Source organism: Lissotriton helveticus, chromosome 5_1, assembly GCF_964261635.1.
Source record: "Lissotriton helveticus chromosome 5_1, aLisHel1.1, whole genome shotgun sequence".
NCBI lineage: Eukaryota > Metazoa > Chordata > Amphibia > Caudata > Salamandridae > Lissotriton > Lissotriton helveticus.
The window spans coordinates 156342192-156359626 of NC_136065.1; positions in this window are offsets into that span (position 1 = coordinate 156342192).

Here is a 17435-nt window from a genome sequence, read left to right on the forward strand (position 1 = left end):
CAACTGGCAAACGTGTTTTTGCACTCGTAAATCAAAATATTTGCCACTGTAAGTCTGACACACAGGCCCAAATTGGTTTAAGAATGAGTCTCTCGTTCAGACGATCGGAGGGCAGTGGCGTGGTTGTTCCTTCACCCCTCAGTTACCAGGCACGCATTTCCCTGAGGTACCCTCACTCAGCTGACTCAGCTGGGAGGTGGGGCGTGCATCAGGCCCCACTTACCTGCTTGTTACTCTCCAGGTCATAGACTCTGAAAGGGACGCTGGATCAGCAGTCATCTTGGAATGGTCTCCCGGCGCCTTCCTGCATCACTGACCTCCACATTGCCTACGTGGAGAGATTGCATGCCTAGGTGGACCCTACAAACCCCAAAACTCTTGCACACCTATCTCGTAGCGATTTCATACTCCGGCAGTGACCTTATCCTTATTCCTATTGGACCCTTCTAAATCATCGACTTTCCTCTTTTGGCCTTTTCTCCATACTGTGGGGACATACGCTGAAACCCAAACCTGCGAGACAGATCTCTTCTTCGGTCGGCTAACAGTCAGCAGGTAGAAGCTGCACCATTGGATATGGCAGCATTCCCTGATACCTTTAGAACGGCGCTTGCAAGGCTTATAAAGGAACTGGTTGACGTAAAAATTTCCATCACAACCGTGAACTCAGCATTTACCATGACCAACACAGAAGTGCATTCACTTCGGGGGAAATGAACCGATTTCAGGTCCAACTGACCATGATGGATGGGCGGCTTTCAGAAGTGGAATCTCATCCGGAAAAACTCCATGACTGGGGGTAGGACGTGGGCATCTTCAACAGAAGACAGTGGAATTGGAAGACTGCAGCTGCAGAGACAATGTTTGGATTATAGGACTGCCGGAGCAAGCAAAGAAAGACAATATGTTCTCTTTCTTGGGCACACTGATCTGTTCTTTGAGACACCAACACACATGACAGATTCTGACAGCAGCAAAAAGACATGTCCTTTATCAATATGACAATACACACATTAACATTAGGGCAGATTTCTCAATGCCTACCAATATTAAAAGGAAACAATTCTTGTCACTATGTCCCAAACTACGAAAACCCGACAATTAATATGGCTTGCTTTAACCTGTTGTCATGATCATTACAATGCAGTGACGCACAATGGAATACCATGAACCCAGTGACGTGGAACAGTTCTTAGACAAACTGTAACAATTCTTCAATTGACACCAAACAAGACAAAACCATAGTACTGGCTTCATGTCCGGAACGTACGTCACAAAATCAACCATCGGATCAGCAAGTACGTTGAAAATAGAAACAGGTAATGCATAAATGGTCCCAGGGTGGCAAAATGAGACCCTGTGGATCCGCTCCACCCAGGAACAAGGCGTGATCACCCTCAAGATGGCAACGGAACTGAATCATCCATGCAAGATGGGACCTGGCCCCAGTAATACATGCTCCCTAACTCCCTTTTTCTCTACAGGTTTGAAATATGTTGGATGGAGGTTTGCAGCCCGCTGTGTGTCCTGAGTAAGAGAACTGACCCCCCCCACCCCCCATTCTATACTTGGAGTTGTTATGACACTGTCAGAAAAGATGTACAATAATTTACTGAGATTTTCTGTCCCACTTCTCTTCTATACATGACTCAAACTGCACCACTGGTTTAGGTGGACGAGACAAAGCGCTCCGGATGAGCTACCACGAAAGCCAATAGCTAAGTGAAGGTAGGAACTCACGCTTGGAGCTCCCTACACCTCCTCCATCCCTGAGGCGACCGGTATGAGCAACTTGGTGGTCTTTGGTTAACAAAGAACAAGTGTCCAAAAGTGGAGTGGCAGCATATAGTGCAGCCCTGATGAAACTGCCTAAAAGTATATGGCAGTGAAATATGTCGGCACTGGTACTAGGTAATGGTATGCATGATTAGCTACCAGCCTTTTTATTGGTACAGCATTTAAACTTTTTCCCTATGAATAAAGTTGGTTAAGGGAATTAGATGCTGTGTTTTATGCACTTTTTTATGTTGTGTGTTTGTCACTAGCAGATGCTTTCTGCTTTCCACATTTTGTCACACATTTGTGTTGTTTGTGTTTGGACACTATTTTCTCTCTTTCTTTGAGAATCAAGTGACCACCGATGATGAGACAGGGGCTTGTCTGGAAATTACATACCAGTTACCCCGTTGGTGGTGTTTCCGTGAGGTGTCACTTGGTTTTCACACATTTTTTCTAAGAAGAACTTGATCCAACACCTTGTGGGTGGATCTGGGTGATAGACCTAGGTGGGTCAGACAATTGGGTGTTCGGTGTTTCTGCCAAGGAAATTGTGTTTTTTTATGAATCTGGGCGTAGTGCAGTGAAATTATCCCCACAACTTTTGTAGGGTTCTGGAGTAGCTATCAGTACGAATGGACTGTTCTTTTTCCTGAGTAACTGACCCCTGTTGACGTCCATGGATAGGGTCTTGTTGGTTGTTCTATAACTTTTGAGTGGAGGGCGACCCTGTCCTTTCTTCCCTCTATGCTCCAATTGTGGTTTTGTTTGTTTTGATTAGTAATGTATGCACCTCATCAGGCTGGGCACCCCTCCAACCGAAGTTAGCGGTGTCTTCTCTTTTTTTTCTTTCCCCAATGACAAGGATAGTTGGTCTTCGTTGGGCTGCAAACTATATAGTAATCACCCGAACCATCTCATCTCGCCATATTGTTTTCTGCACAGTGCCCTCTTACCAATTCCCTATATACCCTCTTCTAGTTTAGTGCTTGAAGTATGAACACACCCAAAATCCCCCTGAGTGTGCCCACTCCCTCCTAAGGGGCTTGAGTCATGTCAAGTCAAAACCTTTTGCGCCACTATCCCATTGCCTCCCACTGGTTACCAACAAGGGTTCCTTCTGGACAGCTTAAGTGCCATACATCCACAATGCCCAGACCACTGAAAATGACATCCCTTAACATCAACAGGCTAACCTATTTTATCGAGCGGAAGAAAATGATCACTTACCTAGGTCATAATAAACCAGGAATCACCCTCATCCAGGACACCCACCTTTCCCAAGAAGAAAACTCAAAGCTGAAGCGTGACTGGGTAGGTCATGTCTTATATACCAGTGACACTCTCATGCATCTCCGCCAAATGAGAGAGGCAGCCCCTCCCAGGAAATGAAAAATCATAGTACAGAAAAATCTTTCCTGTAGATTATTGCACACATGGGCTGACTCGGAAGGGTGATACATCTTTGCAAAATTAATTTTTTTATATTGTTGGCTCTGTGTATGCCACACTTGAGGCTAAAACCTTCTTCTTCTCACGAATCAGCAGACGGCTTGAATCTTTCGGTTGCTCTAGAGTGATCCTAAGGGCAGATTGGAACTTGACCCCTGATCACATCACTGATAGAGCTGCACACCTGACACATGGCACAATAGGGACAGACATGCGCTACTTGATACCATTTACAGCATAGACAAACCCTGGAGGCTATTGCATTCTCGTGAACAAGATTATACTTTTTCTTCTGGCCCACTTAATATCTGAACCAAAATTGACTACTTCTTGGTGACCTTGTCCCTTCTCTCACTGTTGGTAGACCCCACCATATTTATTCCATGGGGAATGTCAAATCATGATTTGACATTTGGGTTGACATAGCCTTACAGACACCCCTGAGAAGCTTCTGGCATATGAACCTTTTACACTGTAGAGATACGGGTGACAAACACCACCTACTTTCATGAATTGAACAATTTTTGGATGAAAACAGGAAGTCTACTGCCTCAGCTCACACTTTGTGGGCAACTGGGAAAGAGTTTGTAAGGAGACAAATAATTAAGGGACACGGATCTGATCTAACAACTGTTCGCAGAAGCTAGGCTTCGACTGGAAGACAAGATTTGGACTTTGACCTTGGAATATTCCCTATCCCCATTGGCTTCTTTAGGGGAGATGCCGTTAAGTGGCTACCCACGAAACTTTAAAACGTAGGGATCTACCTCAATCAGGGATTATAGGATATGATATCTGATAACATACCACCACTCATTGCCAAGATGAAGTTGGACTTCCACTTCATCTCTCCCTATGGGGGAAGATGCCGGTTATCAAAATGAACATAGCGCCAAAATCTAACTACGTTTAATTATGTTTTGAGTATTCTTCCCCATTTTATCTCATACCAGTGTTCAGAGACATCACATGCAGCACCTCCCGGTTTATATGGAGGAGAGAAAAACTGAGATTGAAAGGAGCAAAACTGCTAACAACCACAGAACAAGCATTTACAATACAACGGTCTCGCCTTTGCCAAACTTAGAGCTATTAGCATTGTAAATGACAATATTTTTATTTATGTGTCTATCGCATCACCACAGCATCACTCAGCACCACCACAGCATCACTCAGGGGCACCACAACATCACTATGCGCTACCACAGCATCACTCGTCGCTACCACAGTATCACTTGTCACCACAGCATCACTCGTCGCCACCAAAGCATCACTCGTCGCCACCACAGCATCACTCGTCGCCACCACAGCATCACTCAGCGCCACCACATCATCAATCTGTGCAACCATTCAACAACAACTGGTTCAAATATGTTCTCTCAATGTTTCAAGCTTTATTACAAATGTCACAAAAAAATGTTAATATTTCACTTCTGTTCTTGGATTTTCGTCACAATAAAATACACTGAACATAATCTTCACAAAAGTTATTTACAAAAGCTTAAGCTATTGCCATTATAACTTACAATAACTTTTATTTAAGTATTAATTATTTTTAAAAAAACAAAAGCGATTGTTATTTGTAATATCAATACATCTAAGTCACGTAAATACAACAAATATTGCATTACAAAGGCTATAGGTGTCACATTTGTGAAAGTTATAACTATTGGCATTGTAAATGACAAAGCTATTAATTTAGCTATTTTCAAAACCAACACATAAATAAAAAATGTGTCATTTACAATACCAATAGCTCAAACGTTCCTAATGCGAGACCTATTGCATTGCAAATGCTTGTTGACTCTGTTGTGAATGGTCTGAATGAAATAGAAAGTAGCCATGCCCAACTGGCAACTATCTGTCCTTGAATCTATCCTGTCTTCAAATTTGGTCTTTCATTCTCTCTCTAAAGTTGCTATCAAGGGCTTTGATTTTTGGACTGAACAAGACGCTTTAACCCTCCTGCGTTGAGAGGTACTGGCTGTAATATGCCCATATAAATTCTTTCCCTACAATCCCTGCTTTTCCCTAGATAAAAATGACTTGCTATGTTTCTTGAAATGTACTTCTGATCTATACTGGAGCTTTTACCCTCCTGCGATGAGAGGTACTGGCTTCAATTTGCCAATGTATAAATTATTTGGACAACCTTGTTTTGAAGGATGACGTGTTAGACCATTGAAGGTTTCCTCAATCCGAACAGACGCTTTTACTCTCCTGCGATGTGAAGTACTCGATAGTTCTGTGGCAACGCACTAATATGCTCGTTTGTCTTTAGTAATTTCAAGAAAACTTTATAAATGATTGACGTCATTACATTTTGACCCGCTGTCCTCTCGTATCCAGAGATACACGTTTGACACAGCTTTTGCACCCCAGTGAATTAGAGCCGCGGCCTAAACTATTGGACTGTGATACTTTATGTGCAATCACCCGCACAGTGGCGTCCATCCCAGTAATCGGTCATCTACTATGGCGCATGATAGTCTCTGTCCTTTTAAGTATATGTATTTTTATGTCTATGGTGTCAGTGTCACCTAGGCAACCACATCAATCAGGCTAGCGTCTGCATCAACGCGCAACCACTCCACCTACCACCTGTAGGTTTCACGCATCTAGCGTTGGCGTGACGTCCTCGCGCTCATCGAGCTCGTGAGCCAAGTGAGTAAAGCCTGTATACTTTGCCTCGGAGTGTGGCTGTTTGTGTTCATACCCCTCCATGCGGGGTCCCACTCTTCAATACTGAGTGGGCTGGTGTAGTTGCGATCCCCGGACCGCCACAACTATTTTTAGTGTTGGCCTTTCCATTTCAGACCACGTCCTATGCCGACCTGCTCCTGGCGGCACCCGCACTTCTTGAATACTGTGATTATCGCGCGGGGTGAGTGTATTGAGTAACTGCCTACCTTGCTGTTCAGAAGGCTTTCTGTAAACACGCATAGAATTTAGTTCTTTTTCATCTTTTATTTTCCTCCTCCAGACACCCAATTATGTCATCTCTTCTCGCTTTTGGAGCCCTGGGGGCCCATTAATAGCATGTAAATCCCACATTTTGATACTGCTGATCACGGTAATTAACCCTTTTTGCCACATTAGCTACCATTGGAGAAGTGTGGCTCAATGGTTAGAGCGGCAGACCCTGATGCAGAGGTCTAGCCCGGGACCAGGGTTCAATTCCCCGCCTCGGCGGGTCTTGGGCTCAAAAATTCCACGGACCTGATAATTCTCGCCTCGGTGCCTATTCCAATCATGGAGTCCCACTCTGCAACTCTGGGCAATAGCTTGCTTAATCTCCACAACGGCCCCCACAACGCTAAGGATGCCTGGCCTCCACCTTGGGGGTGCCCAGGAGTGGACACCTCACAGGGAAAGCCAAGATGGGTTCCACAGCGGTATTCGTACAAGCGCCTTGAGACCCTTGCGGGTGAGTAGAGCGCTATACAAGTATCAATTTACATTTACCATTCATTGCCATTTAGTGAGCCTACTCGTATATTGATTTGTTGCCTTTGTCTCCCAGGTTCCCGGCCCCCCCACACCCCTGTGCTCCTCATACCCTTTTTGTCCTGAAGAAGACCCTTTCCTAAATTCACACTGCTACCTAGAACCTGTGGGGTCGAAACATTGACGCTCATCCAATGTGCCTGCATTTTGACCATATTGTTGAATTATTTGCAATGGTTTCCCTTCTGATGGCTTATGATGCAATTGTTTGAACATTCATGTTATAAGTGTGGCTACATTTCTTAGTCAATACGGTTTTAACTATTCAAGGAAGTAGGTCACCCTGACTAGCACTCCTGTCCGATTTCCCAGCAAACCTTCGCACTTACCTTGCACTGACCTCACCTTCCCGCCTCCACCCTCCCTGGGGCACTTCTTTGTTTGTCTTATTTTGGACAACATAATTTATGACTCAATAATCTGCATATGAAACCTATGTTTGGATTCATTGTGATTAAATAACATTGAATCTAAGTTGTATGTATATTTGTTCTGTTAAAAAACTTTATTTTCTATTCAACCTTTCCTTTCAATGGTTCTGTACTGGGACCCCCTACTTATGTACTATGTTCTATAAGTCAGCAGGTTTCTCCCCCATGGCCAAGCGTATAAATATTTGAAGCACCGTACATAGAGCTTTTCATCACACTGGTCCCCTTCCACTTCGACAACAGCTGCAATGCTATCTTCCAAATAGGTCATTACACTCTGCGAATGCCAATTTGCTCAGAGTTCTCAAATTTAAGAACGCTCTCCTTAGTGGAAGAACATTTTTTGTATAAGTGGCTTGGCTATGGGACAGTATGCTGGACTATCTTCATTCTTTTAGCTATCTCTGTGCCTTCAGGAAAGCCTTGAAGAGCGGGCTCTGTAAGCTCTAAAGCTCTTACATGTCATGTCTGGATGGGTCTACGTTTACATTAGTGTCAGGATGACTTTTTTTTAGGTGACAGTTTTGCCTCTACAAATAATAGAACCTGGATTGGAGCAATTCATAACTCATGGAACTGGGAAACTTGGTAGGGCTATGGTTAAGGAGGGCCGGGAGCACTAGACTGCCCACAGCTTATGCCTGCCAGCCAGTGGGTGACTGGTTCTCTTCCAGGGCAAGCTGCAGGCAGAAAACCACTTCCTCCCCTTTTCCTGCTCTTCTCTTGTCCTCAGAAGCACAGAACTCTGCCTCACTGCATAACCTACAGATTGGTCACAAGTACTAGGGACAGGTCAGAAGGTCGAAAGCAGGACCATCGTAGGTAGCACTTTAGTGTGCTAATGGCTCTGCAAAGCGCTAACGGCCCTACTAACCCTGGAGGCACTCAGAAGAGTTTTTCAATCCCCTTTGTTGCATCGCCTTTTCTCCCATGATCCCAAAAACTGGGGTGATATATCTTACACCCATGGGTGGAAGTCATGCCTGCTGGTTGTAGAGGTGGTAAACAGGATAAGGAGGCGAGAAAGTGTGTACACGTTTCAGCTTTCCGCTTCAGAATTTATCATACAAATGCACTTATCATTACCAAATTTTTCCTTCTGGCATTTCCAGATGGGCCAGTGGGCATAGGTACCTTGTGATGGCCAAAAAGCAGATCGTCTTTCATTCACCGAATTCCCTTTCCATTCTAAGCTAACCCGAGGATGTAAGACGGGGAAAGAGATGACGGTTCATTCCATAGACACGACATGCATGCAGTATCGCTGTGCTAGCAGAGCTGCTTTAAACCCGTGCCTGCCGACCCCCGACGCCGTAATGAAGTGTTTTCAAGCGTGGTCATCTCATGAACAGATTTAGACGTCCGGGCCGGAGCACTGTGACGCGATCAGAATGACTTGCTTTGAAGTGCGACTGTAAATGCTCATTAAACATCAGTTTACAGGCAATAAAACACACAATCTGCTTCTCATATCCCCTGGAAGACCTTCATAAACTCTACATTTTCTGTAACGTTTTCGGGTGGGAAAAGATTGGGCAGATTTTTAGGTCAGGTTTGACTGCTGTAGCGGTTAGCCAGTGTCTCGTAATAACAAGCATTTACGAGGCCAACATAGATAAAGCTATTAGCGAGGTAAGGGGGGGGGGTTAGGCTGCATAGCAGAATGGTGTTGGGAGACAGAACTGAACAGGCACACTTCGAAAACAGTGCTGATAAAAATTAAGGTTTGCATGCTGCACTTTATAAAATATCAATTAACTTTTCATCTCTGGAACATCTAGTGAACAGAAACTGTACTAAAAGAATCCAGCACGTAACTAGTTAAGCACAGACAGGAGCAACATACACATGCAGAGGATTCACGCAGCCTGAAGTGAACGTACCAGGGAAGAAAAGCAGAATGGTCTGGGCTGAATCAAGGATAAAGCATATATGCTGCAACGGCGGCTAAAGGCTGACGCGGGTCCGGTGGGGGGGTGGGGAATTCGGGGGGCAATCGGATTGGCCTGGGGCCAAGCTGCGAAGCGGAACGGTGTTGGGAGGCTGACGAACATGCACCCTCAAATCAGCGATGTGCCACCAAAAAACACAAGCTCAGCGTGCTGCATTTTCTTAATAAGGATTTTGGCAGTGCATGCTATAAGAAAGACGCACTGCCGCCATATGCACTGAAAATTATACAATTAAAAACAAAAGATTTGTGTGACCTGCTTTATATGAAGCCACTCGACCGCCATTATTCAAGATTAAATGGGGCATGGGAGATAAGAGAAGTAAAAGTTAACGCAGCCGCGAAATCAATCGCGGGGACGCGCTCTGTGGTGGTGGAGGGGCGGAGCGAGGCGCGCTGCAAGGGTGCTGCGAGGAAAGCCAGATGGCGGCTGTGCACGTGCTCGCACACGTAACCGCAAGCTTGAGGCCAGCAAAAGTGTGTGATTGGACTTTTAAAAGCCCACTTACTAAATGTCTCGCCAGAGCAGCGTATGCGCTGGCTCAGGAGAGACCTAAAAAGCAGTACTAATGTGAGACTACTAAATATCCAGATGACGTTGGATGATTAACCGAAACAGCACCATTTTCCAATCCAAAAGCCGCTTTCCTGATTCAAAGCTGTATTACTCTGAGACAACTTAAAATTAACAAAAGAAGCCAGAGCTGTTCCAACAATTCCTACTCCTGAAGGAGCCTTTCCATCTACTACAATATTGCTAAATTAAGGCAAAGGTGGTAACCATCTCTGGTGGATAGAGTGCTAGATAGCAAAATTGTACTCTGCTTGCACTCCGCGATTTTAAAAAGTTCAATGAAGATTTAGAACAGCATCCCTACAGACACAAATGCCTCATATTGCTTATGACAAAAGTCTGAAAGAGTACCTACTTGTATGGATTCTACCAATCATTTAAAACCCCATACCTCACTGATTCCTCAAGAATCGGTCCTACTCTAGAATGTTCTGAACCGCTCTACCTAGTCCCAACTGCCATGCCCCAGATAACTCATCCACATTTGACATTATCTTCTCTTAACCTTAAGAAATTGCAAGCCCCAGCTTACTACTATGTGCTGAACATTATTAACTAAGGGAATTGGTTGATAACTTTGTGTATTACTTGTGTTACTTTACTATTCTTTGGCTTGTAACGTACTGCATCAGTTATGTAAAAAGCACTTAAAACAATCTTATCTATTAAGGAAATCCATCATGCCTCACAACAAAGACCATCATCGACAAAAAAAGAAGGGAAAAGGGAATACTTAGAAATCAGCTTGAAGAAGAAGGTTGTTGCAATACTGTGAAAAAGGAAATCTCAAGAAGAATCAGTTTGTCTCTAGACCAGATGTGCTCTCGCCTTAAACTAAAACATTAGCAACGACCAACAATCCTTACACACATCCACTAATATTCCCAATGCAACACCCCCCCCCTCCCTATATGAAACAGTTTATCCATGTGACTTTTCCCTTCTTACTTACTTTGGTATCAGGGACGCAGGCGAGCCGTTTGCCACTAGGGATTCAAATGCAGACTGTCCACTGCCACTGCTGTCATGCCGTCTGTAGAAGATGGACAGAGCATAAGCAAATAAAATAGGAGACAACAGAACAAGATTCCATTTCAGAAACAATCACAACTATTCTAGAGATACTATACATATCACATAGAAATTAAAGCACTTTAAGCATACCACGGTCATGGTAGAATACAGTCCATATGGGCCGTGGGAGAACACAATCCCTAGAGCAAAGCCAGTAACTATCTACTGTAGGGAAATCAACAAGCCACATTAAAAGACGAGCTGAATGCAACATGCTTCATCACTGATCACTTCTGCGTTTATTAAATTATAACACAACAACTAGTACTAGAAAGGCTTACAATGTTAAAAACATGGAAGGGTCATGGCAGCAAGACGGCCCTCAAAGCGGCTCAATGAAAACTGAATCATAGTTAGAAAGGCTGCTGAAAAAATGGGCTTTGTAACTAGGATCCCTATCGCCCTTAAGGTAATACCCGTTTACCTCTGTTTGTTCTCCTGGCCATCTAAACGTGTTATATCTTCTTCCACAACCCTCTTTCGACTTGCTTTCAGGGCATTTAGCACAGTCTCTCTCGCACATGGGTCTGGTGTGACGTTCTCCGCAGATTTAAATACTGGAGATGTCAACTGGTCAAAGCAGCAGAGACAAGAATTCAGTGAGACTACTAAGTTTACATTTTTGGCAGTGACGCTATTCCGTGCTTTTTTTTAAATTTATTTTTACTTTTTATTTATTTAAGTTTTATATAGCGCTGGCTTCACCCAAGGGTATCAGAGCGCTTTACATTGTAGGTATGATAGTAAAAAGAATACAGGACAAATGTATCAAAAAGAAAAAGCAAACAAGTACAGTACACAAAAATAACAATGAACGGAATGGGTATTAGACAGATGAGCAAGAAAATATAACATTAAGAGGATGTCGTAACATTATTATACTATACGCATTCAGCTAGGTTAATTTAACAGACTCAGGCAGGCAGGTATGGTGCATGAATAAGGTGAGATGAGAGTTGAATTGAGTTGCAAAGATTAGGGTAAGGGTTATAGTGGGGGCGAGGGGGGAGTTGGGATGTGTGGAGAGAGGTAGAGCTGGGAGGGATTTTCTCGTCAGTTTATTTTGCCGGGCATATATGGTTTGGGGAGAGGGATTAGGGTAAGGGGTAGAAGGGTGCTCCCAACTATATAACAAAATCCACTTTTAGATCATCAACAAATGGAAAACAGAACAGGTTATAAGAATTAATTGCAAAAAAGCATGCAGCAATTTAAGCAATCTTTGAGTTGCACAACAGCTATAAACAAAATGCACAACGCTCAACAAAAGAACCATCGGTACCACCAACAGTTTGATTTAAAGTTGAAGTCTACAAGACATCAGGAGCAATCACAGCAATGCATACAGGAAGCCGCAATGCATACAGGAAGCCAAATATGTAGACAATTGAACAAGTGTTGAATAAGTCACTTAAATCAAAATGCTCACATTCAATGCAAGGATAGCTACAAAATATTAATGCTTATTGAAAATGTCCAGCTGTCTGCACAAAAACAGCAAATAGACGTTATACACTTACATGGGAGAGCGGGCAATCTTGCTATCTGGGGAGCAATCTTCACTGTAACTGGACTGTGGATCACTGTGGCGTTTTTAGCAGTTAACACGTTCTTGCGTTGGTAGCCATCCCAGCGCACCGTAGGCATTGCCCCCGTCATAGCATACTGTGTCTGTTGAATAGGATACCGCCGTCTAGGTGTCAGAGCAAAACGATTCATACTTGGGAGCTCTCTGAAAAGAAAATAATGAAATACTGGTCAACTAAGCAAGGCCATTCAAGCATGTTAAATTATCAGATGCTGGAGAAAGCAGCAGCAAACTCAGAGACTCGCCAAGCATTATAGTTAATACAATCGTGTGTAGAACAGACACAATGCAATGTATTTAGATGTTAAAGATAACCGGTGACAAAGCGACGGGCCAAGCGACAATCTCCAGCTCTGCACTACGTGAAGAAATATATCCCCCTCATTAGAAAATTACTTTTTAAACTTTAATATTTGTAATCCAAAGAACTAGCCGGGAGCCTCTAACCTTGCAGATGTTGAAAGGAGTGCTTTGTGTTAACCCTGGCATATTGATCCGCACACTTTCAACCCCACCCGCCCCACAAATGCGTTCATCCTTCGAAAATATATTGCTAGGTCAGTAGGATGTGATGCAGGGCTTGGATTGTTTCGTCACAAAAACAGTGCGCAAAAGATCGAAAACATGCGCCACTCAAGACGTGTATTACCCGCAGGTGAACTTTATATAGCTTTTGACAGCACCGTCATTCGCAGACACTTATCAAGAATCAAGCATACACCAATCACATCCACAGCAGAGGGCAACATTTTCTACTCAGAGCGGATGTCTCCTGTAGGACTTACAGTAGCAAACAGGTACTTTGGAACAGTGAATGCCTTTGTTGTAATCACAGTTACTGCCGGCTGCCACAATAAAGCTTCATTTATCGAACCAAACTCCTGCGGACCTGCTTCATTATTACAGACTTATTTTATTTCTATGTAACGCATCACCTGTACCCCAACAGACGTGCCAGTAAATATTGTTCGCCTACTCAAAATGAAAACAGTATCATAACGGCTCACGTGGCAATTAGAAATGCGTCCCAAGAAACACCTACATAGTGCTCACTCAACATCCTCTAAGCTTCTAGCTATTCTCAAGCTGCTTGTGCTCGCGTTGATCCCATCAACCAAACCACAGGTGCGCTCTCCCATGCATACCACTACAACGCCTTTCAACGCACGCCACCAGCTCAAACAAGCAAAGTGCCCCCCCCATGCACTACAACTAGATTGCCAGCCTTGTAGACCGTGTTTACCTTCATTTACTTCACTAGAAACACCCTCCAAAACCACTTGCCCCCACCGTGATTGTAAACTCATGGGGTTAAGAGGGATGCTCTTAGGACTGCTCTTTACAAGTTTACTGCTACACAGAATCCTTCTAATTTTATTATGGACACTAAAAGCACCTATTGCCCTGAGCTTTAGAGAGTCATATGGCACGAACACACACTATGAATTAAAGATCCACACTCTCAAGTGCCATCGCCCTTACCTGTAACTAAGCCTCAGCTGCGGGCTTGGTACGGCGGGGTTCGGCCAGTGTAATGCCTCTCGCAAACGCTGCTGCTGACCCTGGGCCCCCTCGACGCCTGCCTCAGGGTGGCCGAGATAGCTGCCCATAAGCATTACGCGAGGAGAGGGAGAAGGGCTGCCGTTTGCACAGGCTTTGGGCGGGGGCTCCGGCAGCAGACTCAGCCCCGGAGGCCCAGTGTGCAGGCACCAAGCGCCGACCGCAAGCAGCAGAAGTGACACCACTGCCCAGGCGGGTAGGAGCAGGCCAACTCCGAGTAACAGAAACGCCCAGACATCCCCCCGTGCCCCAAGGTCGCGCTCAGGCGCCCGGCTGCAGGAACCATCACGGGCCGCGCGCGGGACACCTTAAATATCCCGACCTGCCCCGCGCTAGGGAGCACGGCCCTGCGTGCCGCGTCACCACAGCATAGTCCCCCTAAAGGAAAACATAAATAACCAGCAGGAACACAGACTGCCGGCGAACTGCTGCACGCGCACCAGCGCGAGACACCGCAAAAACGATCCAGTTCCCCAGGTTCAGGCATGAGTAGTGCATGAGGTGGGAGCGTACGAGACGCCGTCGCTGTGAGCGTGCACGCAAGCTGAGGAGGATCGCCGGAGAAGACATGGAGCCTGATGCAGATGCCGAGACTGACCTGCTGCGGAGGGAGAGGGACACGCGGAAAGAGCCCGGTGAGTGGGGGGTTTGGAGGGGGGATGTGTGTGTGCGCGTGTCTGTGTGCGCGGTGTGGGGCTTAGTTGGAGGGGGGAGGGGGTGTGTGTGTCTCTGTGTGCTCCTGTGTGTGTGTGTGTGTGTGTGTGAGTGCGCGATTAAGAGGCGAGAGGCTGACTTGCTGTGCACAGTTTCTGGGAAGCGCGTCCACATAACCGAATCTGCGCGTGCCCCGGTCTGTCTCCCTTGAGAGCCAACTCCACGACAATAGGTCTCGAGAGCGAGACCTAAAAAGGAGGTCTTCGCTTACCACATATGGATAGCTATTGGTTGCAGCAACAATTGGTGCACTCTGTATACACTCTGCCCACCCACAGAGTGACACCCATTGGGTCATCATAGAGAGGTGCATGTTATACACAAAGGGGCAGCTTTCTAGCATGGTGCAGCATCATATCACATTGATCTCCAAAATATCATATTTACGCCCAAAAAATGTGGCAAAGGCTCGCAAATTGCTGAAGAGTCACTCTGACTTACACTCCAAGGCCAGCTGCGGCATAACACAGGCATCGAGATGAGGAGAAGAGGTCAGTGGTCTCTGAGGGAATCACAGGATAAAGTGCATAGGCAATATCCTCCCCCGAGGCACCCTGAAAACAACTGCAACAGGAATTTACTATTCCTGCTTAACAGTAGTGGAGGTGCACACAACTAACACAAGCCCTTTTGGTCAAATTGGGCAAGATTGTCATCACGCGGCCCACTCCCCCATTGCATACTACATACGTACATGGAAGGAGTTTGAAGGGGTCTTATGACGGCCATCATCGCACTGATTGACCACGACTTCTCTGTTGATAACGCCTCTACTTTATGCGCATGGTGGAGACACAAATGCATATTGAATTTCTGGATGACGATTGGCCCTCACTCTTGGCAGACTAACACAAGGAGCTCAGTGAATTACGGCTGAAGTATAGTTTCTTGGAAAACCTTCACTGGTGTCACTGGTCGCCGCAGAAATTATACAAAACATTTCTTAGCATTGATTCCAGCTGTTGGAAATTTAAGGACTTGGATGGTGACATTGTCCATGTGTTGTGGGACTGCTCATCACTAAGTAACTTTTGGCGGCAGGGCAGGGGCTGCTTAAATGCTGAACTGTATACGACCTGACAGCTAACGACTCGCTTAGCCCTTCTACATGAAACGTTAGGGCTACCATCTATTATGAGCCATGTCAGAGATGGCTTCCGGCTGCCCCTGGCATGGCGAAGCTGAACATCATGCGTCACTGGAAAACGAGTCTTGTCGTTCCAGTCCTGGATGGAAAACATATACAGCATGGAATCATTTACGAGATAGACATACAAACTTAAAGACAAATTGAAGATCTTTGAAGAGGTTTAGGGTTCTTTTATCAAGGGTTGACATCCCACTCAACTTGAGGCTTGCCTTCCATAATGCTCAAATCGCACCACTTGGCCAGAGGAACCCGTGTAATTGACTCTCCCCCAGTTCTTAGGAGTGTAGGAAAAAAGCTTATCCTCTGCAATGTAGAACTCAATTAGCTCTTGTAGGATGAATGAGGGGAGACCTGGGAAAGGCAATTCCCATACATTACTGCTGCTTCTCATATGGTGAGAGTGTTACAGACAGCACTGATGACTTTCCACGCCTTGGGGAGGGGTACTCCTAGATAGTTTCATTGACTGTGCAGGGGGCATTGAAATTTCATTTCATGTATGTTTTCATCTGTAGTTACATTTTTTATTTTATCCACAGTTCTTGTATATGGCTAACGTTTGACCTATATGCTAGCAATTCATCTATTTGTACTCATCTGCTCTTGGATAAAAAGCAATGAAAAATGATAACAAAAGTAAATAAAAGAATGAGCCCCATTATAAGTGAAATTATCTAATGTGGGTATGCTGAAAATATGACCCTACTGGCCCTATGTTAGATCTCCCCCTGTTTTAGACTGTGACACTGAAATATTTAGTAACATCATTAATGTGAATAGGGCTTCACCCTGGGCTTGAATCTTTTTTTTTTTATAGAAACAAGCTTTCCCTACAGGAAATGTGCATATCCCTTGTTCCCCCCTGTGTCATGATTCTGGAGTGAAATCCAATTCTGAATGCCTGTACAGGACAGTGTAGTATAGTGCAGCATAGTGTGTAGGTGATTTATAGTTTGTTGGACTGGGTACTACACCACAAATATCAGTCCACCTGCTTGTTTTTGAGGTTGTCGGAGTGCCAGGATTCTGACAGCGGTGTCCGCTTTGGCTCCACCGTCAGACACAATCCGTGAGTGTAAGGATATCAGACCACCCACCCTATTTCGAAAGGATAGTCTGATTTTTTTTCTGTTCAGGACAGGCAGGGCAAACTTAAGGGTCCCAAACAGAAAACAATACTAATAATCCCCAACTCGTAAGAGAAAACATCAAGGGCGCTAGCGTCATTGGTACTATATTTTTCAGAAACAAAGTCACGCTTTGGGAGCTTATTTTGAAAAACAATAAAACTGTTTGGTAAATGGCCGGCTAAAACATGGCGACCACTCAGCAAACTTTCACTTTACAGGAGTCAGCTTGGCAGCAACTCTTTTCAAGTTACCGACATCACTGCAGGGTTTGCGGTGATCTCCCAATATGGAAATAATACATAATGTCCTGCACTACCTTAACAGGTGGCAGGCCACACCCCTTCCACCCCCAAAAATAAAACAGGTAATTAATCTTTTCAGATCTTAGAGATTGGAGTACATTGAGTTAAATAAATATTAAATGACCCACATGATGCAAGAAACTTTGCACTTAACTGGGAATTTGTTGGCACTAGTCCTTCAGCTTTTTCCCTAGTATCAAATGGAGTAGTAACTCCTTGCCTTGGT